Here is a 27205-nt window from a genome sequence, read left to right as displayed (position 1 = left end):
CGTTCGCTTTACAATGAAGAGACTTCCGTTGGATGCCTTCAATTATATTCAATTTGAGAAAATTTTGACGATAAGGTTATAGTAATTTATCTAGTGATAAAAGTTTTTGAATTATGTCTTATGAAATTTTAAGTTTGTTTAGATAATAGATAAATCGGGTGAACTTTTCCTGATTTAAGCAATTTCAATGTTCATTTTCATCTTAAACTTTTTGAAATTTCTACCTAACTGCACCCAGACTACTCCCTGCTGGGAGGAATGACGCTGGTGACTGGTATAACGAATGAACATATACTAGAGGGGTCTAAGCGATGTCAGGCAGGGCAGCCGATAGGGACTCCAGTCTACCTCAAAGCCAAGCAAGTTCTTCATAAGATGACAAACGTGCTTACCCCTTACAAAGATAGAAAAAAAAAACAAGACCGTCTAAGAATTATTAATTTACTCAAGGAAATCCTCATTACTTCACTTACATAAAAGAATCTGAGTCCTAGTATTCTCATGACCCATTCCAGGATTCTTGTACCTGGTATTTGATAAACAGTGATAGGACAGAGTAAAGCTGAGAGAGATATATGTCCAACAGTCTCACACCTAATAGAACACTCGACCTATACACACTTTATATTACTTTTATTTGTATCTGTAAATGTGATGTCCCGGAACACCCTGTGAAGGAGAACTGAATTATTGTAGTCAAAGAGGGATAATGTTTCTTTTTCGTTTTAACTGCTATTAAAGAAAAGGGGGAAAGTTTTAATAAAGAACAGTCTGTGAGTGAAAAGATTAGCTCCAATATCTTTACAACAAATTAGTCTGGAAAAAAAGTTGTTTTTCTTTTGAGATATTCTAATGATTTAGTTCAAGTTATATATATATATATATATATATATATATATAATAATAATAATAATAATAATAATAATAATAATAATAATAATAATAATAATAATAATAATATTGAAAATAGAAGACAAAACAAAAAAATATTTACAGATAAAGAGAGAGAGAGAGAGAGAGAGGAGAGAGAGAGGAGAGAGAGAGAGAGAGAGTGAGAATAAAAAAGAAATTTGATGAAGATAAATATTACGAACTATTATCTTTTTCCGGATAATATAGGTTTTCTGCAATTGTCTGTTTATGTCACTGTTCCTGAGCATAATTATGATTATTATTATTTTTTTTTTTTTTTGTATTTCCTAAACGATTTTAGGGTCATAAAATTTTCACAAGCTTTTGTTTGTTATTACTATACTATTATAAAGTCTTTATAATGTCCTTTTGCCAAATATATAATGTAAAGTTTTTACCTAATAACATATGATCTGCTTTTCTTTAAGTAACACTACCTGAGATAAAACAGATTTTGAGTGAAGCGAAAAATCTATTTTTGGGTGAGGTAGCCATGTCGTCCTGATGGAAGTTCCTACTAGGTAGCTTTCTAGGGTATATTTAATTACAGTGATATTCCCAGAGAATTTTACCTAAAGGTATCCAGAATTCTAACTCCTGGAGCGAATATCCCTAACTAATCTCACTGGGATATTGCATAATATCAGAGGACATATTCTTGACACGTCACATAGCTATCTTCACCCCGAACAGTATTAACGCTTCGAGAGGTTGCAGTGACAAGAATCTAAAACGAGAATGAAAAGAGAGCAGCTCATAAGGCATCTCTCCTATTCCGTTTCCAGTGTGTATCTGATGAAGGCGGGTAGCGCCCTCTTTATTCCATGTAGCTATATACGACGTGCTACAGATACTGTACTATAGGGAGGGGCAATAACCCCTTTTACAATAAAAGGAAGGGGGTCCATCAGGACGACATGGCTACCTCACCCAAAAATAGATTTTTCGCTTCGCTCAAAATCCGTTTTTTGGGCTCAGGCCATGTCGTCCTGATGGAAGTTTACCAGAGCATTATTGTATCTGTGGATTCTCAATTGGTGCCATACTCTCAAGAAAGTATTTTCCTGGTCCGTCTAGACCTAAAGACTTAGGATGTTACCGTCATACATCATTTCATCTAAGCATGAACTATATTAGTGCTTCCTGCCCCCTACAGGGAAGAATCGTACTAGACTCTGGAAAAAGTCTCGAGTAGTACATACTATCTATGGATGACAAAATGACAAGCTTGTATAGTGGTCTCGCCCTATACAATATAAAGCAAAGTTTGTATAAGAGTCACCAATGTCAGTATGAATTTGTGAGATATTTCTCAATGTGACTACTCTTATTATCTGCATAGGAACAAATTTTGGCTCTTTTCCACTATCCCGTTAGGGTACAACGTCAACCCTTCCAAGGAAGGGTTAGAGTGAGTGAACTTTTGCTTGAATCAGGGAACAGTCTTGAAAGACATACCATGATAAAAATATCCATATTTTAATCTTAATGGTAAGTACATTTCTAATAAAATGAGTGTGGGCGAATAAGACGCAGTGTTCACTATGAACTAATTTATCAAAATTTAATAAACGTACATATCAGATCAACATTTATAAAATTTATAAAATGTGGATGATATGCGTTAAAGCATAAAGAAAAACAGTCAACAAAAAATATTGTTTCGTCTAATAGGAAACAGATTTGCCACTTCAATTAAATTTTAAATAATAATGATATAGTCTGTATACTGTTTATTTACACTAGCGTAAAAAACGCTTGGCACAAGTGTCCGTATTATGCTATATTCACCGACGTCAATGGAACAGTTCGTAAGGACACTTTCGTGGTCTATCGCTCAGCGTGTAGTAACAAACAGTGACTACACACGCACAGTCTTAATTAATCGTCCCAAATTAATTAAACTGTTCCGCGCAGATTTAAAACAGAAGGTTAAAGAATTCTACCTGCTGTTACCACAGATCTCTTAAGTTTCTCCACTTGCTTCGCATAGTGCATAAAAAACGCCTTGGATGACTACCAGCTGGTATACAAAATGGATTTTGAGAGAAGCAAAAAATCTATTTTTGGGTGAGATGGCCATGTCGTTCTGATGGAAGTTCCTTAAAGTAGCTTCCTAAGGGATATATGTACTACAGTGATATTCCCAGAGAATTTTACCTTTAGGTATCCAGAATTCTAACTCCTGGCGCGAATATCCTTAAAATTTCTCCAAAGGATATCACATAATATCAGCGGACGCATTCTTGACACGCCTCCATAGCAATCTGCACCCCAAACAGCGTTTTGGCTTCGAGGAGGATGTGGCAAAAGGGAGCCGTCCAAAGGCTCTCCCCGCTCTCGTAATACTATTGGGAATACAACAGCGCCATTCCCACGACGGCGGACATTCCTTGTAGCATTGAGCGTGGTGTTACAGATACAGTACCTTGGGAGGGATACTGTGGAGATCTTTTCTTTTAGAAGAGATGGGTGAGTCCATCAGGATGACATGGCCATCTCACCCAAAAATAGGTTTTTCACTTCGCTCAAAATCCGTTTTTTGGGCTCAAGCCATGTCGTCGTGATGGAAGCATACCAGAGCATTAGTGTATCTGTGGAATTTTAATCAGTGCCTTAACCTTATAGCAACCTTTTCTATGGTCATGGGGACCACATGAGACAAGGGACGTTACCGTTATTCGTCACCATCACTAATCATAACCAATGTTAGTGCTTCCTGCCTCCTATAGGGAAGAGTCATTCTAGACAGTAGAAAAGGGATCTTGAGGTTAACATACATAGTATGACCAAACATAAGTACACACTGAATATACAAATAGTTTAATAGTTGTATATTTGCTAAAATAACATCAGTGTCTCTTATATCTATTATTTGATGCATAAGAATATATAAGGGATACTTACTTTGGTAAGTTGAAGAACTCTGGTATGTATACATATAATTGTCTGGTGAAGGTGGACGCACTACATTCTAATAGACATTTATTACTAATAAATGACTAAAAGATGTTCAGTAAAACGAATGTATTATGACAATGGGATTATACCTGTAACAAGTACAAAGACTATATTTCCTTCTTGAAGGAAGAAATGATGAGTGCCACTCTCAGACTGAAGAAAATTATAAAATAATTTTTCTTCATAATTACTTTACTGGTTACTTCTATCTGCACTGTGTACTTCGTACACTGGCACTAGTGCTATCTGTATAATTCCACACCTGGGATTTTGAACAGAGCCAGTGTTATCATGGTAACACTTAATTAAAAGAAGTCACACCTAAGAAGGGTGACCTCTTCTCCCTCTAATTGACAGTCCCAGTCAATTAGCTGTTCATCGTAGAATTAGACGGCAGGTTAAATATTCTACCTGGCGTCACCACATATTGCTTCAGATCATGGATTTGTCTAGCATAGCATATGTAGAACACTCTGGATGATTCTCACCCGTTACATGTGCGAGGACATGTGAGGTCCCAAACCAAAAACTGTTTACTACAGTAATTAGGGGACAGGTTTTAATACACTACCTGCCGCCACTACGAAGTGTTTCAGTTCATGCACTTGTTTTGCATAGTGTTTGTAAAACACTCTGGATGATTTTCATCCAGTGTATGAACGAAGGCGCTCAAAGTCCATATACTGAAAGAAGTTCAGTGATGAAGCAATCTTTCTCAGATCATGACCTGCGGGAGTACTGTCTGGATCCGCTCTACGAATAAAGTAGGTGAGCTTCGCCCTTAGTTGTTTTAGGGATAAATTTGATCCAGAAGTTTCTCCTTTAAAGAGCTGTCCTCCCCTGAAGTCTGAAGTTCTACGAAGATAGACCTTTAGACACTCTACAGGACATAGAGAGACATCTTCCTTCAGAGGGCAGATTCTCCAGGGACCCCACCTCTTAGTGGGTAGCTCGTTTTTAGTGAGAAAGGATGGATCAGGAAATAGATTCAGTTCTCCCACTTCCGTGAACTGAATGTGACCCTCATCTCTGGATAGGGCCACTATTTCACTAACTCTAGCCCCAGAGGCGATAGCGAACAGAAAAATAACCTTTTGGGTTAGATCCTTAAGAGAACAATCTTCATTGTTCACAGATGAGGCATAATGGAAGACCTTGTCCAAAGACCAAGAGATGGGCTTTGGTGGTACCGCGGGCTTAAGCCTAGCACATGTTTTTGGAATCTTATTAAAGATTTCATTCGCCAGATCCACTTGAAAGGCACATAGGAGAGGCCTGGTCAAGGCTGACTTGCACGTATTTATCGTATTGGCCACCAGACTTTGGCTATGAAGGTGGACAAAAAAGGACAGACAGAAGTTCATTGAAATTTCTTTCGGTCCTTTTGCTTTGACAAACGCAACTCATTTTTTCTAGGAAGACTCATATTGTCTTCTAGTTGACTTGGCCTTGTATTCTTCTAAGAATTCTATATTGCTTTTTGAGATCCCAAACCTTTTTCTAACCGCTAGAGCGAGAAAATCTTGAAATGAAGGGTTTGGGTACTCTGTGATATAACGAAGGCAGTTAATTTCTGAATCTTCGGAAATATACCTAAGCTCAGAGCTAGGATCAACCTCATCTAGTCTATAAGCCCCATAGATGATTCTCGTATGGGGCTATATAGCGAGGTAGTTTCTTGAAGACGCTCGTGATGAAGAGGTCGAATTGCAGTTCCGGGACTTGTTCCCATCTGGGAGGGAACATGTTTGCGCCCATGGACCATTCCAACTCTATCGGTTTGTATCGAAATATAGTATCCACCATCACATCGTGGATCAGTTGTAAATGAACTGCTGGTAGGTGCCGTCCCTTCAAGAGAGGGATGGGTAACTTCACCAAGACTGAATGAGACGTTCGAATGTGACGTCTTATTATCGCTTCGGTTTCCCAGATCAGTCGTAGGGAGCCTGATCTGTGTGGAGGGGGCTTGCCCACCCATGAAAGGACCAGCAGAGTCTAGGGACTTTCGTGCTCTAATTTCTGTTAGAGAAGAGATTAAAGAGGGACCAATCTCAGTCTTTTTTATCTCTTCAAGCGTTTGATGCATGTTTTCTCCAAGCTCTTAACGCATTTTTCCTGTGAGCCCTTAGCACCAAGTCTGTTACTATAGTGAACTGGGGAAAGATTACCGCCTTTTCCTGTTGGCGTTTTGGTATTCTGACTGAATACCTGAATCTCTTGACAGACCTCAAAAGTTCCTTTTATATTTCCAAAGGAGAGGAGAGTCGATGTGACTGAGGGCTTCGGTGGTTTTTTAAACATCGAAACCCCTGAGCTGGAGAAAGTCGAGACTTCTAGAAGCTTATCTTGCATCCATGATCTCCCAGGAACCGGGTCATCTCTTTGAATGCACATTGGCCGGACACTTCGGGTGTTGCCCACTCCAGCCTCTTGATCAGGTATATTAATACCTGAGCTATTTCTAGGCTTGAATTTGACGTGACTAAGTTCGTCAATCCTTTGAAGATACTTAGAACTGTGAGTCCGACACGTATCTTCCATAGGATGAATGTAACTCTCTGTAACATGAATTCTAGATAGGAGGAAGGGGGTGGTTGACTGGAAGGTTCCGAAGGACACCTTTCAGGTCTGACAAGACTACGAACACCCTTAATTGGAACAAGGTCCATATGTTCAGAAGGATTAACATTCAGAACTTGCTGTTTTTTATGAACTTGTTGAGTGGCGACAAATTCAAAATGGCTCATTGATATCTTGAGTCCTTTTCGTGAACACGAAGCAGCCTTCCCTGGAACTCGATGAGCTAAAGTTTTCTTACTACCTGTATGCTCTATAGTTCTCAGGTATACTCCTCCAGGAGGATTTTGAACTGTAGGAGAAGGTAAGGAAATGATGGTAGGGATATTTCTGTTTCCCATCAATGGCTCATCTTGAATAGGCTTTGGACCGAAGGATCGAAGGTCCTGCTATCCTGAGGGAAAGTTCCTCCTAGCCAAAGCGTCTTTATGCTTCGAGTAATCAGTAGGCTTAGACTTTTGACCATCTGCCTGTAGCATCGTGGTCACTGGAATAGTGGGATGTTGTTGAACAGCCCGGATATTTCCAGCATTTCCAATCTTCTTTTTAGATTCGGGACCCACAACCACAGAAGATTTTCTCTTTGAAGGAATGCCCCATTTTTGGAGAAGACCTATGTTCTCCATGGTGGCGTTCCTAATGACTTCCTTAGTGACCTCGTGTGGGAAGAGGTATTTACCCAGATGTTGGAAGATATTACTTTACTTGTTTCGTGTTTTACTGTTGCATCAGCGAACACAAACTCTCTACATGGTCTCCTAGCCTTCATAAAGGCGTAAAGGTCCTTCACCAAGATAGCCATATGCATTTTGGCTAAGACATTGAGCATGTCTGGGGTACTCTCGTAGGTTGAACACAACTCTATGTAGTTTTGTAGAGAAAGGGATGTCACAAGTCTCGCCTTTGACTCCTGTTCATTACACAAGAGCAACTCAGAAAATATAGGGGAACATACCTTGAATTGCCGACTTGCGACGTCCTTGTCTAATTTTCCTACTGGAAATGACAAATGGACTTCCTTCCAATCCTTTTCCTGTCCGGGAAAAGCTGGTGACAAAGTCTTGCACTCATCGAGTGTGGGACATGGCTTACCTGCCTCTACGGCTTTAGCAACAGAAGTAAATGCCTTCCCCATAAAGGGGAATGAGAGTAAAGTAGGAGCATGAAAGGAAGGGTGTCCGTTATTCAGTGAGAATACCTTCGACTCTGAATAACCCGCCTTTCTTAGACTACCTGAAAGGATGGTCTGTGCCTTAACATGGTCGAGTATCAAGACCTTCTTTGGTTCCGTTCCTTTTCTTGACTTTGGTTCGTACTTCAGTCGAACCCAACAATTGGGGAAAGCATCAAAGCATGACCAAAATTGCATTTTGTCCAAAGGAACAGCATCTATTTTCTCTGAGATGCAGAGATTGCCATTTGAAATTGGCATCTGCTCCGCGAACCTCCAGGGATTGGTTATGGAGCATGTTGGCAGGTCTTGATTCATGGGTCGTTTAACTGACCCCTGGGAAGTGCCAAGAGAGACTTTACGAGGATCTATCTTGCGTTTTACTTCCTGCTTTTCATTTTGTCTACGAAATCTCTCTATTCAATTCTTCAGTTGGATACATAATTGTACCACATTATCCAAATTAGGGGTAGAAGACGAAGATGTCGACATCAATGGCTCTAAAGCCGGCACAGGCGGAGGAAATTCTGACACAACATTTTCCTCTTCTACATTGGGGCATTTCTTGCCCTTAATCCCAAAGGTTTTCTGGCCGTCAGGGAATGTTGTTGGCTCCTGAGGCACTACTGTTTCCTCACTTGCTTCCGGAAATAGTAGCTTACGCAACCCATCATTAGGTAGGAAAGGTCCTGGAGAGATCTTTTGAAAGCCTCTCACCCAGTTGCGTAATTTATATTGAGTTGTATCCCTATTCTCTGTAGACTTGGGATTTTCAAAACCTTCGGACATTAATGATCGACATATATTGCAAACCAGTGGGTTCCAGTAATGTAGGGATCCAGAAATAATATTGCAAGGGGCATGAAACCTGCAAGTATTATGACCGTTAAAATACTTACTCTTGGCCTTGCAGAGGACTGCAGCACAAGGTATCTGGTGTTCCTCCTGTAAAGAAAGGAAAACCAAATGAGTATACAATGGATTATCTCCTTGATAATGAACATGCAAATGTCCTTCACAATAGAGTAGCTTAGGATAGTAAGCTATAAAGGGATAGTAGGAGATACATACTTGTGTACCCCTGTGAGCAAATGCGGTTGCCTCCCCTCAGTATTAACTACATGAAGATTTCTCTATAGAGTAACTCCAAGTAGGAAAACTCTCACCCCTAGGGGTAGAGAAATATCAAATGACTGTCCCAAAATAATGTTAATACTGTGGGGTCAGGATAACTGATTCTCGATCGCAATATTGAAGAAAACTATTCATTAAATATATGAACGGTACCAGCAGAATGCTCGTACAAGGGTACCCAAGGTATGTCAGAAAATACTACTGTATCATGGTACTGTAGTTTTCTAATTGCAGTAAGTCTATATTGCAATTTACTTGCTACCGTACGTCATGTATTGTAGTCTAGTCATTATGCTGCCTTCATAGTAGCATATGACAGTATGGTCCATCTAGCATGAAGCCAGCTGGACTAGGAAAATAAAGACATATATTTGTATATCCCACTCAGCCTATTTGCGGTAGTCTTCCTACTATCTTAAAATATAGTTTCCTGATCAGGGAGACTCAAGGAAAAATGCTCCACCCTTTAAGGGTTAGGAGTGTATTACTCCTGCCTTGAAGTGTTTAATGTTGTAGGGTAATCCTAATACTGATTTCTAATCAGGATATTAAAGAAATCATATTCATGCAATATAGGATTGGGCTCAGCAAATGCCTGTGTTGGATATCCAAAATATATTGGAAATAACTACTAGTATAAACTATATAGTAGTTTTCTATCTGCAGTATATTCTATAATGCAGATATACTGGCGACCTGTATAAAATATACAGTAGTTCAGCCGGCATGTAGCCGGCATAGCTAGGTCTTGCCGGCATACCCGGCATGCTAGCTAGAGAGAGAGAGAGAGGTAGCATGGAAAAAAGGCTACTCCTTACTGTGAATGTATACAGTAATTAAGGATGTAAATGTCTAATTTGACTGCCTTTTTCCAGAAAAAAGGTTCTAATAGAAGGGGAGAATGTACCATTCAGGCTTTCATGCAGCTACAGTGCCGGCCGGCAAGTCCAGCAGTACTAGTACAGTCGGTGTGCTGCCAACTGAGTCAGCACTATCTGTGCCGGAAGCTGGCCGGTAGTACCCCGGCAACAGGACCTGTAGCAGCAGTCCAAGGGAGGACTGAAGAACCTTGGGAACAGAAGGGACTTCCCTCTTACGACCATCATGGTAGCTGGCAGCCATCCTGGCTGCCGGCTGGGCCGGCAGTTGCCGGCTAGGCTGGCAATTGTGGACAGATGATGTGGATGGCGGCAGTATGCTCTGCCGTCAGCCAAAGACATGGCTCAAGAGGGAGTCTGGCTGGCTCCGGCAACTTACCAGCAAAGGAAGGTTGCAAGATGCCGGCCTAAAGAAAGACAATGGCTCAGCCATCAAAAGAGGACAGAGGGGTAGGGAACAGGGTCCTGTAATGAGTGTGAAAGGAACTGGCAAAAATTGTCAATCCTACCACCTGTAAAATAAACTCTGTTTCGGTATCGGCAGAATCCCAGGGAACAGGAGAGACTCAGTTCTCCAACCCAGAGATTGCCAACACAGTTAAGGGGATGGCGGCACTGCCGCCTCCTCTCAACAAAGAAGAAACAGAGTTCCAGTGCCGCGTATCCTAGGCTTAATAAAATTACTCCTCAGCCCAGAGTACTGTGGCATAGGACTAGTCTTTTAGTCGCAAGGAGAAGATGGTATCCTACCATAACTTCAAGTGTGGCTAATGAGGGCTAACCTTCATTGCCGGCCACTTAGCCGGCAGGGGAATGATGGTATCCTACAACCCATCCGCCCTGCCGGCAGGGGAATGATGTTATCCTACAACCCATTCGCCCTGCCGGCAGGTCGCTGACATAAGACTAAATACTCTGAGATTCTGACTAAATCCTAAAACACGATGGTATACCACAACCAACGGTTAAGGGAAGAGGCAGGACAAACCCTAAGTTAGCCATGTCTGAATAAAATTCAAGGCATAGCTATTAGGGTTGTAGCCTGAGTCTACACTCAGAGGGAAAGAGATTACCCTTAAGTCTCCGAAGAGTCGTGTAATGTTTCATAACATTCTAGGAGGTATCAGTCTCCACTGAATTAAAACAATACACGAGGGTAACCGGGGAAAGTCTGAACGTATAGAAAAACGTCTAGGTAAGGTTACCTACACTATACGAGATCTCGGTTACCTAAATCACCGAAACTCTAACTATACAATCGACAGAGAAAAAGGGGGAAACAAAAATTATGCACATTATCGAAACTTTACAAGAGTAATTGCCTAAATAGCTAAATAATTAAAAAAATTAAATAAAGCTATTAAAAACTGGAAGTCGTTCTGCTATCTAAATAACACATGCCTAACGAACGACGGCGCCATGGCGCCTCCAGTAACTGGCCTAGCTCTTAGGCACAATAAAATACTTTAATTTCATTGTGAAACAGGAGCTGAAATATACTCATAGTAAAGACCCAATACTCAACTTTCCAGAGGCAGAAGACGATGGAGAAAGCACAAAAATAATCCTGTAAAATGATCGAAAAGTTAGATCACCAGGAAATATCACCGAGCAAGATCGCTACAAAAAAAGAAATGTCCGCTGTTGTGGGAATGGCGCTGTTGTATTCCCAATAGTATTACGAGAGCGGGGAGAGCCTTTGGACGGCTCCCTTTTGCCACATCCTTCTCGAAGCTGAAACGCTGTTTGGGGTGCAGATTGCTATGGAGGCGTGTCAAGAATACGTCCGCTGATATTATGCGATATCCTTTGGAGAAATTTTAAGGATATTCGCGCCAGGAGTTAGAATTCTGGATACCTAAAGGTAAAATTCTCTGGGAATATCACTGTAGTACATATATCCCTTAGGAAGCTACTTTAAGGAACTTCCATCACGACGACATGACTTGAGCCCAAAAACAAGGATGTTCAAAGTCCATATAATTAAAGAAATTTTATGAAAAAGGCAACTTTCCTCAGATCATGACTAATGGGTGTACTGTCTGGATCCGTTCTGCGAATAACATGGGTGAATTTCGCCCTTAGTTATAGATAACTTTGAACCCAGGATTTCTCTTCTGAACAGCTGTCCTCCCATAAAGTCAGAAGTTCTATGATGATAAACCTTTAGGAACTCCACTGGACATAGGGATGCATCTTCCTTCAGAGGGCAGATTTTCTAAGGACCCCACCTGTTGGTGGGTAGTTTGTTCTTGGTAATAAAACGTTGGGCCTGGAAATAGATTCTGTTCTCCCTCCAAAAACTGGACGTGGCCTTCCTCTCTAGAGAGAGCCACTATTTCACTAACTCTGGCCCACAAAGCGAGTACAAACAGAAATATGACCAAAATTCAAGGCCTTCTAAGTGCATTCCTCATTATTCATTATTTATACACAATGAAGAATCATATCTAATGACCATGCAAAGGGTCTTGGAGGCGCTGAAGGGCTGAGCCCAGGATGGGCCTTAGTAGTTCATTAAGAACGTCGTTAGAAAGGTCGACCTGTAAGGCACATGGTATCTGACTTGTCAAGGCAGGCTTCAACAATAGAATTGTGTTGGCTGCTAATCTTGCTCATGAAGGTGAATGAAGAATGATAAATAGGAATCTGTCGAGATTTCTTTTTGTTACTTCGCCTTGACAAAGGATATCTATTTCTTCCCTGAAGCCTCATAATGTCTTCTGGTTTCCTCCAAAAGTCTAAACTGACTTTTAACACCGAATCTTTTTCTCATCGCTAAGGAGAGAAAATCATGAGATGTAGGTTCCGTGTTTTCTGTGATGGAGCGAAGACAGTCGACTTCTGTACTCGCTGAGAGAGGGATGGATCGGGTAGCAGTACGAATTTTAGTTGTAGTTCCAATGCCAGAGGGAACCACATGCTATTTGGCCCCTTGTGGGCCACTATTGCTGCTTTCCCTTTGAAGGATCTCAGCTTATCGAGGACCTTCAAAAGGAGGTTGTGCGGAGGGAACAGATAAATATTGGATCATCTGTTCCAGTCTATGGACATAGCGTACACTACCTCCACTAGCGGATCCTCTATGGGGACACGTAACAATCTATTTTCTTATTGTCTTTCGTCGCAAAGAGGTCTATCTGCAGCTCCGGGACTCGGCTCTAGATGAAGGAGAACGATCCTGCGTCAAGGGACCATTCTGACACTATAGGTGTAAACCTGGATAGAGCTTCTGCTGTCACATTGTGGAACCCTTGAATGTGAACTGCTGACAAGTTCCATTTCTTCCATTCTGCCAAACGGAATATGGCCAACATCACTTGGTTGATTTGAGGTGACCTCGACCCTTGTCGATTCAGGCATCTGACTACCACCTCACTGTCTAGAACCAGTCATATGTGGGTCGAGTGGTGAGGAGATACTTTCTTTAGTGTCAGAAGAACTGCCACGCTTCTAGAAAGTTGAAGTGAAATGATTTAAAAAGATTGGACCAAGCTCCTTGGTCTCTCTTCTGACGCGAATGACCTCCCCAGCCTTCATTTGAGACGTCTGTGTGGATAGTTACTGACGGGGGAGGAGGTTGAAGAAGTATTGATCTCTTCAACTGCTTAGCACTGGACCACAGCTTGAGAAGCGTTCGTAGTCGAGTCGGGAGAGGTTTTATTAGATCTCTTCGCGCGTTTGATGCGTATTTTCTCCAGACTCCTGTTGCATCCTTTAGCTGTGCTCTTAGCACTGGGTCTGTTATCAATGCAAACTGTAGAGAGCGCAGCACTCTCTCCTGTCCACGTCTTGATATCCGTTTGGATTTCAATAGTCTCTTAACAGATCCTGCTATTTCTTTCCTCTTCTTCCCAGGAATGGAAAATTGGTGTGACTCCAATTTCCAGTGGATTCCCAACCACTGAAAGTTTTGAGATGGAGAAGGTCGAGACTTTTTGATGTTGATCTTGAATCCCATATGTTCCAGGAACTGGATCACTATCTTAAAAGCTTGCATGCATTCTGTCCTAGATGCTGCCCACACCAGTCAGTCGTCGAAGTAGGCTACTACTTAGACCCCCTTTAGGCATAATTGATGGACGGCTGCATTCGCGAGCTTCGTGAAAATCCTTGGGGCTATGTTTAACCCAAAAGGCATGGTTCTGAAGGCGTAAAGTTATCAATGTAACTTGAAGCCTATGTAGGAGGAGAGGTGACGATTAATTGGAATGTGCCAACAAGCGTCAGACAAGTCTATAGAAACAGCATATGCCCTTTTGGGCAATGGGGTCCTTATGTGCTGAAGTGTGAGCATTCTGAACTTGTTGAGTGGCGACAAGTCTAGAATGACTCTGAGTTTTTCTGAGTCTTTTGGAACACAAAACAGCCTTCCTTGGAATTTGATGGACTTAACTTTCCGGATTACTATTTTGGTCTAAGAGCTCTCGGACATATTCTCCCAGAACGGGGGTTGAGTGTTGGAAGAATTGAGGAAATTGAGGTGGAGGACTGCTCCAGCTCCAACCTAGTCCATTTGTTATTAGGCTGTGGGCCCAGGGATCGAAGGTCCAGCGATCCCTAAATAGCTGTAGTCTCCCTCCTACTGGAAGTATCTCACTTCTGCTGTTGTGGACCTGATGCCTTGCCTCCTTGACCGCGTCCTTCCCTGGATCCCCTTCCTCTTGAAGGACGATTAGAAGAACCTCTGGCTGTTCCTCTAGCTTTCGCACGTAAGGAAGAAGAAGGCCTTTCGAAGGCCGGGTTAAAGACTGGCGACTGTGTCGCCACTTATTGAGGTACTAGCTAGTACGCGGTTGGAGGTTGTGCCACTATCTGAAGCACCGCGGTCAAAGGAAGTTGTTGTTGTTGCTGTCGGTAGGGTTAAGCCGGCCGAGAGGATGGCCTACGCCTTTTTGTCTTCTTCTTGGGTTGGGGACCCTCATCTGGAGAAGATTTTCTCTTAAAATCTAATCCCCACTTTTTGACAAGGTTCCTATTCTCTGTGGCGGCCTTGTCTACTACCTCTTTAACCATTTCATTGGGAAAGAGATCTTTATCCCAGATACGAGAGGATATCAGTCTCCTCTGTTCGTGCCTCACCGCAGCCAAAGCGAACACAAACTCTCTACAGGTTCTCCTAGCTTTAATAAAGCTACAGAGATCCTTCGTAACTGTAGCTAGATGGATTTTGGCCACTACCATGAACATGTCCTGGTTCTTGGGGTCACTTGCCATCATTTCTGGTGTCGTTTGCAACGACATCAATGCCGCAAGTCTTTCCTTCGTCTCTTGCTCTCTGCGCAAAAGAACATCAGACAGGTTTGGAAGTTCCTCACCAAATTGACGTTCAGCAATATCAGCTTCCAGCTTCCAGACTGAGAAGGTAAGGTGGACGTCCTTCCAGTCTTCTTGGTCCAAGGGCAAGGTTAGAGATAACGGCTTGCACTCCTCCAAGGTTGGGCATGGTTTCCCTGCCTCCACTGCCTTTAAGGCTGCATTATATCGCTTTTCCATGAAGGGAAAGACTCTGGTTGGAGAGGCCACAAAGGCAGGAAGCTTCTTACTCAAGGCGGGCACCTTTGAGTTCGTGAAGCCCCTCTCTTTCATGGAGACCACTAGTAACGCCTGTGCTTTACTATGGTCAAGAACTATGACCTCCTTCGGCTCCGTCTCCTCCTTTGAGGAGGCTGGCTCCTTCCTAAGACGGACATAGCAGTCCGAATAAGAATCTTTGTTGGGCTAAAATTCCACTTTTTCCAGGGGAATTGCTCCCAACTTTTCTGATATCACGATCTTCCCGGATGTCATTGGCATGTGTTTGGCATACCTCCAAGGATTGGTGTCCGAGCATAAAAGAAGATCCTTCATGTTGAGTCGCTTCTGGGGCCCACGTGATTCTGCAAGTCTAAGTAACTCCAGTTTCATTGCAGCTTCCTTCTTATCATTCTTTCTTTGAATTTGTTCGATCATCTCAACAATAGAAGAAAGAGTCCTTCCCAGTTCATCTGGGATAGCAGACGATGTAGAGGGAACAGGTTCTGGGTCCGGAACCCATGTAACCGACACTTCGTCGATTTCTTCTTTATTTACTTGAGGAGCCTTAGACAGCTTCTCTTCATGGCCTTCTCCTAGAAGGTCTTTCTCTGAAGAATCCGACACTTCCGACATCCTATCATCCAATTGGAAGTCTTGAACTGCGGCCAAGTCTTCAGAATCTACCGGATTCTGGACAATTGGTATCTCCACCTAAGGCTGAGGAATGACTGCATCAGCTGATGCTTTAGGGAAAAGGTATGCCCTCATCTTCTCATTTGGAAGGTAGGGGCCTGAGGTGTTTTTCTGAAAACCCCTCACCCAGGTTCGCAACTTACTCCTGGCAGCATCCCTTAACTCCGTTGACTTAGGATTGTCAAAAGGCTCAGTAATCAGGTTAGAACATACAGTACAAATCTGAGGGTCCCGATGCCTGAGATCACCTCTGGAGGCCGCGCATGCTGCGTGCCTCCTACAAAGTTGATGTCCACAGAAGTTTTTACTGCGGACATTACAGAACACACTCCAGCACTTTGGATGGTCCTCCTGTAAAGAGAAGAAAAATCCATGAGTATCAAGTGAAGGCTTTCACTTATATTGAAACATTTAGCTTATGTAGAAATGCTATAAAAGAAAGAAGGAATGAAACATACTTGTATTTCCTGTCCTGCCAATTGTTGAAATACCTTATGTAATTTCCTAAACGGAAATTTAAGGTGTAGTTCACACCTTGAGATAAAGTTTTAATATACGGGAAAGAAAGAATACAGAAAGAAATTACTTTCTATATATTGTACGATCTCAACAGAAGGCTGTAAAAGATAACATTAAGTATGTTGAAGAACTTTAGTGTTATCATAAACTCTGTACTGTAGTTTTACTAATGCAGTGTGTGCTACACTACAAATATAGCAACTACTGTACATCGCATGCTGTTGTGCCGGCCAGCACGCGCCGGTACGTGCCGGCCGGCATCTACCCCTATATAGTTCAAAGATATACTACCTTTAACTGATAGGCGGCAGCCCACTGATTCGCAACTGTGTGCCGGCCGGAAATCATTGACAGTCTACAGCTGAAAACACTAATACCCGGCTCCCCGCAGGCAAGGGTAATAATACCCAGAGAGCCTCCACCTGCCCAGCTGTCGGCTGTTAAGCCGGCAGCCGGGTTAGGAGTACAACACAATAATCTGAGAAACAGTATGGATGTAAGGTTATTAGGCGGCATTGCCATACGACCTTCCATCCAGAAAGAGTGAACTTATGGAAGGGGGAATGTAGCATTCAGGGTTCCAAAGAGTCCATAGCCTGCCGGGCTCTACCGACGGACCTGCAAAGAATAAAGGGTCTCTGCCGGCCAACACGTAATTGCCAGCCGGCAGAAAGCTGAGCCAGTCGTCCATCCTAACCTACACTAGGTACGGAAGTAGGACTGCCGCCAAAAGATGATAAAAGAAAGAGAGGTGGGGAAGGGATAAGGGTCCTAAAAACTTCGTTCTAGCAAGAGACATACTCAGCAGTTAGGGAAGCTCATCCTAACCTAGAGTTGTCTATTAGGGAGGAACACTGGCTAGAGAGTTATGGGGTCTTTTGACTGGCCAGACAGTACTACATTGGATCCTCCTCTCTGGTTACGGTTCATTTTCCCTTTGCCTACATACACACTGAATAGTCTGGCATATTCTTTACATATTCTCCTCTATCCTCATACACCTGACAACACAGATTACCAAACAATTCTTCATCTCCCAAGGGGTTACTGCACTGTAATTGTTCAGTGCCACTTTCCTCTTGGTAAGGGTAGAAGAGACTCTTTAGCTATGGTAAGCAGCTCTTCTAGGAGAAGGACACTCCAAAATCAAACCACTGTTCTCTAGTCTTGGGTAGTGCCATAGCCTCTGTACCATGGCCTTTCACTGTCTTGGGTTAGAGTTCTCTTGCTTGAGGGTACACTCGAGCACACTCTCCTATCTTATTTCTCTTCCTCTTGTTTTGTTAAAGTTTTCATAGTTTATATAGGAGATATTTATTGTTGTTACTCTTCTTAGAATATTTTATTTTCCTTTTTTCCTTTCCGCACTGAGCTATTTTCCCTGTTGGAGCCCCTGGGCTTATAGCATACTGCTTTTCCAACTAGGGTTGTAGCTTAGTAAGTAATAATAATAATAATAATAATACTTGCCATCCTCCTCCCAACCAGAACAAAGTTAGGTGCAGTTATTTCGGCGGGCAACAGAGAAACTCATTCTCTAGCCCGAGAAAAAGAACACAGGACAGTCTGCTAGGCCACTAGAGGAAGGAATCATTTCTTACAGAATCCTTCGGATGTGGACTAAGGAAGCAAAGCTTCCTGTGTCCGCCCCTAACTACCAAAGGAGACTCATTCTCTATGCTAGGAAGAAGCAGACCACAGACTAGAAACTCTGATGTTCTACCCTAACCCAAAAAACCAATCACTATCAGGTCAGGACAGACATATCCTAGAATAGTTATACCTGAATTATTATACAGATAGAACCGCTGGGATTAAGCCAAAGGCTTACTCAGAGGGAGAGAGAGATTGAACTTAGCCTCCGGAGGAGAAAAGAACAATCGGGGATGTGCGAGAGTATTCTACTGTACCTAGATTACTAGCCTAGGTAAGGTGAGAATCGATTACCTAATTCACCGAAACTCTCTCGTATACAATCTTGGAAAGAACATTCAATAATATCTTACATGTGTAAAATATTTGCCTAAAGCTTCAATAAAATAACACTCGGAAAAACTTATATCATGCATGAAAGTAATAGGGCCAGACGCCTAAGCTACTAAGCCTCGCGAAGGGAGAGATCGGTTACCTATATCACCGAACTGAAAACTGACGGCATAATATAAGCATTCCTAAAGGAGCTAAATAGCTTGATTATTAAAGCATAACAAACCGGGAACGTCAAGCTAGCTAACTAAATGACCCATAAATAGCAAGTGATAGCATCCAGGATGCCTCTGGTAGGCAACAGCTCTTGTTTACGTTAATATCACTTTTGATTTAATTCAAAACGAGCTTACATTTATACATAGTAAAGATAATACTCAACTTTCCAGAGGCAAAAGAGGCCAGAGAAGCCATCAAAATGTTGAATTAAATCCAAAATAACGAGTGAACACAAGGAAAAACATTGAGTAGTAGAGCTACATGAAAAGGAATAAAGAGGGCACTACCGCCTTCATCAGATACACACTGGAAACGGAATAGGAGAGATTACTTATGAGTGGCTCTCTTTTCATTCTCGTTTCAGATTCTTGTCACTGTAACCCCTCGAAGCGTTAATACTGTTCGGGGTAAAGATAGCTATGTGACGTGTCAAGAATACGTCCTCTGATATTATGCGATATCCCTGTCAGATTATTTAGGGATATTCGCTCCAGGAGTTAGAATTTTGGACCCCTTAGGGTAAAATTCTCTGGGAATATCACTGTAGTCAAATATACCCTAGGAAGCTACCTTTTAGAAACTTCCATCAGGACGACATGGCCTGGGCCCCCCCCCCCCAAAAAAAAAAAGAGTTTGTAATGGTAAATATGACAAATAAGAGTTTATAACAATATCTGTGTCAGTCTTTGAGGTTCAGTATCAAATACAGATGCACACTTATTATATTTTTATTAGAGAACTAAAGTTGAAGGGTATCTTACCTAAGGTGTCTAGTTGGAACCTTTAAACTCACCTTAGCAAATATCCATTTCCAGCAAATTGGATCAAAGTAGTTTGATGAAACCATATTTGGAGGTAAGGAAAAAGATCAAATAATCTTTTATACACAATTAGCTCATGATTCTTATATAAAATGTAAATTATCCTGAAGTAGTCTAGGTATTTCAACCAGAGATATTTCTATATTCCAGTTAATGCTCCAATTGAGATCTTTACAGATTGAATTCTTAAATCAGACAAATTTTCAGGATTGTTTAATAATCATCCTAATCAGGCAATTGAATCACTGGAGCTTCAGAAGTTGAGAAATGTAGTGAATATATTTATATACAATGGGTTGTCTTAAGCTTTTCTTCATAGTTTATATATGATATATCTATTGTTACTGAGGTTAAGATTTATTTTTTTTTTATTTATTAGATCTTTTTTAGTTATTTTATGTATTTTTATCCTTCCCCTTTTGGGATATTATTCCTTGTTGGGGCCCTTAGTCGTGTATTATCTTTTTTTTCCAGCTAGAGTTGTAGATTGGTTGATAATAATAATAATAATAATAATAATAATAATAATAATAATAATAATAATAATAATAATAATAATAATGTTATTATAATAATAATAATAATAATAATAATAATAATAATAATAATAATAATAATAATAATAATAATAATATCAATTTTACTAATGTTACAACGATTATTATTATTATTATTATTATTATTATTAATATAATAATAATACTGCCAACATCACTATTGTTAATATTGCTAGCATGTTCTTATCATCATTGATATAAATGATATTATTAGTATCATAAATATTACTAATATAATCATTCTAATTGTAGAAAAAAATTACCAAGAAGAGTTTTACAGAAATTGAATTGTCTTCATAAAAGTTCAACATCTTTTTATCGTTGATCTAAATCATGAAAATATCAACACAATAACCATTAATTTTATATGAACTTTTCATTTGTAACACTTTTATTGCACCTTTAAATGAATTCTAAACTATGAGTATGGATTACAAACTCGATTATGATGTTGGTCATAATTATAAAAATTGTTAAAGGTTTTAAAGAATTATCTTCACTGCTGCGTTAAATAAAATTCCACTTAAAACAGGGGAGAGAGAGAGAGAGAGAGAGAGAGAGAGAGAGAGACGTAATGAAAGGGAATGTGTATTTGTCTATGTATGAACATGAGTTTGTGTATACGAGTGCCTTTGCACATTATCGCTAGAGTTTTGGGATCCTTTGACTGGCCAGACAGCACTACATTGGATCCTTTTGTTTTGTCATGGTTCTTTCCCTTTGCCTACACATACACAGAATAGTCTGGCCTATTCTTTACAGATTCTCTTCTGTCCTCATACACTTAAAAACACTGAGATTACCAAACAATTCTTCTTCACCGAAAGGTTTAACTACTGCACTGTAATTGCTCAATGGCTACTTTCCTCTTGGTAAGGGTAGAAGACACTCTTTAGCTATGGTAAGCAACTCTTCTAGAAGGACACTCCAAAATCAAATCATTGTTCTCTAGTCTTGGGTAGTGCCATAGCCTCTGCACCATGGTCTTCCACTGTATTGGGTTATAGTTTTCCTGCTTGAGGGTACAGTCGGGCACACTATTCTATCTAATTTATGTTCCTCTTGTTTTGTTAAATTATTTAAAGTTTATATATGAAATATTTATTTTAATGTTACTCGTCTTAAAATATTCTATTTTTCCTTGTTTCCTTTCCTCACTGAGCTATTTTCCCTGTTAGGGCCACTGGTCTTGTACCATCCTGCTTTTCCAACTAGGGTTGTAACTCAGCAATGAATAATAATAATAATAATAATAATAATAATAATAATAATAATAATAATAATAATAATAATGATAGAGGGTTGTGTTTTTTAATTACAAAACACCGATAAATGAAGTCTTGGAAAAGTTCATTTGGTTAATTTGTGACTGCTATTATTTCCATATGATCTCAATCTATTCTAGTGAACCGCATCTATCAATGGTTTGGCCATAATCCTTTTTTTTCAATCTTCTATTTTAGGATCTCATTGTTTTTCTTTCGATATTTTGTTTAAAATCCATTTTTATGGCGATTCTTTTTATATTCACACACAAACACACACACACACACACACACACACACACATATATATATATATATATATATATATATATATATATATATATATATATATATATATATATATATATATATATATATATATATATATATCTTCAGTGAAGGCAGCCACAGCCAGTAATGAACACAAATTTCATGTTGTGGATAGGGGAAAAGTAGTTCAAAATGTCCTTTTTTATTATTCCCAACGTTTCGTGATTCTTAATCACATTGTCCAGGGCTAAAAATAAAACATATACAAAAGAATTAAGAAACGGTTGAATTTTTTTACAAATTCATACAAAACTATTAAAACCAGTTGAAATTTAAATGAAAATTAAACGGAAAAAAATAATAAATAAATATAAATATACATCAGACAAAGTAGTGGAACCAACCTCGCAGAAGCGTACTGAGAAACTCTATGCCAACTGGAGTTAGAAAACAAACCAAAGAAAACTATGACAAATACAACTGAATAGAAGAAGCTTGGGTATTTAACGACGGAACTAGTCGTTTGATTAATATGGATTCAAGAAGAGGTAAGTCATGGTTATTTGACACTTGACCAATGATGGTAAAATCTTTGTTTTCAATATTTTGTTTGCATATTTTAGCATGAATCCGAATATTAGAATGTTCAGGGTTGGATATTTTGCAACCAGTTCGATAGCTAACATCTCTATGGGAATCAATTCTGACCTTTAACAACCTCTTGGTAGATCCTACGTAGGTCCCAGAGTTATACTTTGGGCAATTATATTTATATGCAACACCAGAGGGCATGTAAGGACTCAATCGATCTTTAAAGTGGAAAAGCGAACCAATAGTGAGAGGGTTCTTAGGGATGAGCTTAACTTCCACAGCTGGGAAGTGTTGTTGGATAATTTCTGTAAACTTTTTCTTTAGGAAATCCTCATGAAGAAAAGGAAAACTAGCATAAAATTTTAGTTTACGAACTTCAACTGTTTTTGGAGTCTGAGCCAATGTGTCATTCAATAATCTATTAAGAAATTTAAAATATATTTTGGTGGGGAAACAGTTTTTCTTAAATTATTCACATAGATATATAATTTCAATATGGAAAGATTCCCAACTAGAGGTCAAAATGAATGCTCTGTGGAGAAGAGTAAAAATAGAATTACTTCTATGGTTATAAAAACAAGAGCTATAAAATTTGAACCTAACGCAGTGAACGTCTTTTTTTCTAAAAATCGTGGTAATAAAACCTTCTCTATTTCTAGACACCAACACATCTAAAAAGGGGAGGTTGTTATCTTCCTCCTTTTTTACGGTGAATGTTATGTTTTCATGTTGTGAGTTGGCAAAGTCAAGGAATGATTCAGCGCCGAACTCATCTCTGAATAGAGCAAAGGTATCATCAACATACCTAACATAAAACAAGGGTTGATAACTTAAAGGGCAATTTTCCAGCATGGTCTCCTCCAGGAAGCACATGAAAATATTAGCAAAGGTGGGTCCCAAGGGGGAACCCATAGCCATCCCATCAACTTGTTTGTACAAATTACCATTAAAAACGAAAGAAGTGTTCAGCACCGCTAACTCCAAAAGTTTTTTAAAAGACGTGCGATTAAAATCATTAAAAGTGGTATTAGGTTCAGGAAATAATTTGTTTAAAATAATATTTGATAGTTTCTTCCACAGGTACACTTAGATTCAAAAGTCCGCCGACACTCAGGGAGAATTGCTCGCCAGAGGTCTCTAGTTTTACCATGACAAAACTAATAAAGGGTTGCATTTCGTACTACTTCTTAGAAAATAGGCGGAGCCTTGTCCAACCTCAGCGAAAGCTGGAAAATATTTTTAACCAAGTTGCCATTTCTCATACTGTGGTATCATTTGACATCTCGACTATCCAATACAAATACACAAAACACACACATACATACATACAACATACATATATATATATATATATATATATATATATATATATATATATATATATATATATATATATATATATATATATATATATATATATATATATATATATATATATATAGAATCTGTAAAATGTATAAATTAATGGAGTGACAGCTTAAGAATTCCTTCCGTTAACAGCTACATTAGATTGTTCGGTGATCCGAAATTAGTCTCGTTCAAGTTTCATTTATGACTCGATTCTGTAAATTATTCGTAAAAACATCATAAATGAGTTAATCGACTTAAGGACATTCAGAGAGAGAGAGAGAGAGAGAGAGAGAGAGAGAGAGAGGGAGAGGGAGACGGAGAGGGAGAGGGAGAGGGAGAGAGAGAGTTTACAGTATTTTATATAGTGGTTGGTCACCATATAAACTGATTTCTAGACAATCATCCATATCAAAATAAATTTTCACCTGACCTTCCAATGTTTCCTATAAAAATGATTGTCTTATGCTTCCAAAAAATCATTGATATTTTTAAAATGCTAGATATATTGCTAAAGACTTTCATCGGCCTTTAAACATTCATAGATAGCAACATTTTGTAATATATAAGGATAGTTTACTGTAAAACATTTCCCAAGTCATTCAGATTCAAGGGGTGTGCCATCTCAGTCTGTAGTTTGCAAGTCACTTGCCCTTTACTCATCTAATTTCCTACCTTCCCTTTTCGGAGAAATTTGTCATCTCACCTACCTTATTTGTGGCCAAGAATGATTATCATTGACATTTAAACTAGTATTTTAAACATATACATTAAGATATTTGCTGTGTTGTTAATTCAATCTTTATTACAAGAGCTAATATTCGCTTGATAATTACCGAGGACCTATGGCAAAATTGGAGATAGTTATCACCGAGTAGAGATAACGAGATTATTTTGTTGGATTTTAATGCTGATCTAAATAATGATAGATTCTGGAACAAAAATAGCTGTAATTAGAGAGACGTTGTCTTTTGAAAGTTTGGAGGATTCGTTAGTAAGAATCCTTGTACTATCATATTTCCGGCACGAAGTTATAGTATTTCGTTACTATAGATCATTATGTTCTGTAGTCCTCCAAATACATTACTAAAGTGTTCTGTAGGATAATTTGCCTGTTTACTTTAAATAAATCAACCAAGGTATTTTCGTTACCTGGAAGAATCATAAAGGAATGTAATAGAAATTGTATAAGAAATCTGAGTGAAATAGCGCTGGAAAAGCCTTATTTCTGAATCTAGCTAAGGAATATCTTGTCTTGGCTTCACACAAAGTTCGAAAGTTCTCGGTTGGATTGGACAAGTGAAGGTGTTTCATGCTGCCGTTCAGGAGAGATTTCTATTCTGAAGGGATAGTGAGAGACTAGGAACCAAAATTGACAGCTTAGGACGAATACCGGCGCAGAAGGCCATTTATCTTAAAAGTACTGAGGATGTTTAATAAATAAATGAATAAAGAATGAATGGAAGGAACACAAATAGGAACTTTATCGTGGAGACTTGTTTGAATCAAGATTATAATAAGTCAGCATGATCTCAAAGCTACGTAATTTTCTTAAGATATAGCTATTATAAGTAATTATATAATCACTGGTAACTTACAGGCAGGGTATTAGTGTAGGAAATCAATTTGTGCCTATGCCACCTGCACTTATATATTTTTCGGCCAATTACATGAGAAGACTTCATGGAAAACTTATTATTTCCTACTTTCATTACAAAATCTCGGAAAATTATGTCGTTTTGAGAACAACAATCTTTTTTGTAAGATATATCAATAAAGCAAATTTTTCAGAGGATTTGCTAGAATATAATACTGGTCTCATTTACCGCAATAAAAATAATTTGTTAATCAATTAACTAAACTCTGATTGAATTCAAAGTGCTATGCCATCACCAATATTTATTTTATCCATCATTGATTATCTATCATGTGATGTTAATACTTAACTTTCGTTAATAATCAACCTTCCAACAACAACAGCTACTTTATACTGCTGCTACTACCTACAACAAATGAACTAATGACGAATGAGGTTGGCATTATTTCCCAGAACTATCGATTATCAAATTAGATTGAGGAAAATATACAATATTTTACAAGATGTATCAAGAATTTTCATTTAACCTCTCTCCACAACCTCTAAAATACAAATAACTTTCTTATTTCCTCAAAATTAAAATTCTTCAGTGTCGGACTGCCCGTGAAGGGGGTAATCCCCACCCAATCCCCAACCTTCGCCACCAACCCTTCCATTGAAAGTGTCTACTAGGTTCTTCAAAAGAAAAGTAAATATATATATATATATATATATATATATATATATATATATATATATATATATATATATATATATATATATATATCTATATATATATATATATATATATATATATATATATATATATATATATATATATATATATATATATATATATATATATATATTGTATATGTGTTTGCGTGTGTGTGTATATTTTGTGTGTTTGTAGTGAATACTCGAGAGACAAATGATACCATAGTATGAAACATGGCAATTAAATTTGTAAAATTTTTAAGCGTTTCCTGTGGTTTGGCAAGGCTCCGCCCATTTCTTAAGAAGTAGTAAGAAGACCAACTCTTTATTTGTTTTGTCATGGTAACACTAGAGACCTCTGAGGAGCGATTCTCCCTGAGTGTCGGCGGACTTTTGAGTCTAAGTGTACATTAGTAAATAAAGACTCAACATCAAGACTAGTCATGAAAAGATCTGAGTCCTGAGAAATTATGGCCTCTTCAGATGCATAAGAGTTATTTAGAGAAAAGGTGTTTTTTGTCAAAGGTTCCAGTAAGGGAACGAGGAACTTAGCTAACTTGTAATTAGGGGTATTAAAAGACGATAAGATAGGTCTTAGTGGAACATTGGGCTTATGGATTTTGGGTAAACCATATAAGATGCCATAGGAAGACCCCGAACAGAACAAATTTTGGTAGGTAGTTTCAGTTATGGATTTTTCATTTTTAAGAGTCTTTAAAAATCTATTAATTGTATCCTCGGTTTTAAAAATATTATTAAAATTAGGCTCACCAATTTTCAGAAATTTAGATTCATCATTTAAAATACTTTCCATTTTTCCCACATATTCCTCCTGATCTAAAATGACAGTTCCTTTGCCTTTATCCGGTCTAGTAATGATAAGATTATCTCTATTGGCAAGATTCCTCAATATATCAAAATCTGTTTTCTTAAAAAAGGGTGTTCACCTGGTTTTTAGTTTCCCAAATGCAGCATGTGATATTTCATATAGTTTGGATTGCAGGTTACCAAGATTCATGTCAAAGGGCAGAGATTTAAGCCTTTGAAATAGTGACTCTAGAGGTAGAAAAAAACTTAGAGTAATTAGGTCTGAAGTTCGGAAGACAGAAATCCAAACCCAACGTCAACAGAAACTCTTCTCTTTTAGATAAAACAAAATTAGAATAGTTAAAAACAGTTATTCGGTCTTTGTTAAAATTTGGAATAAAAAAACCCAAGCTTTTAAGTTTCCTATTATGACAATCTTGTACGGTAGAAACGCACTCAGAAATACTCTTATTAAAAAGTTGTTTAAAAATTATAGAGTCAATTAAGGTAAAAGAGTTACATACAGTTTTTAGAATATTGCTAACGGCATCATTATGATTGTGAACAAATTTTTGTTTATTTGTTATTTCTATTTCTAAAAGACATTTTGTGGCATCATGAAAAAATTGCGTTTGAAATAAAGACGATCTATACAGTTTAAATTTTACAAAATTCGGTACAATG

This window comes from Palaemon carinicauda, chromosome 34 (genome assembly GCF_036898095.1).
Source record: "Palaemon carinicauda isolate YSFRI2023 chromosome 34, ASM3689809v2, whole genome shotgun sequence".
Lineage (NCBI taxonomy): Eukaryota > Metazoa > Arthropoda > Malacostraca > Decapoda > Palaemonidae > Palaemon > Palaemon carinicauda.
The sequence above is the reverse complement of the archived record's forward strand: the minus strand, read 5'-3'. Positions refer to the sequence as shown.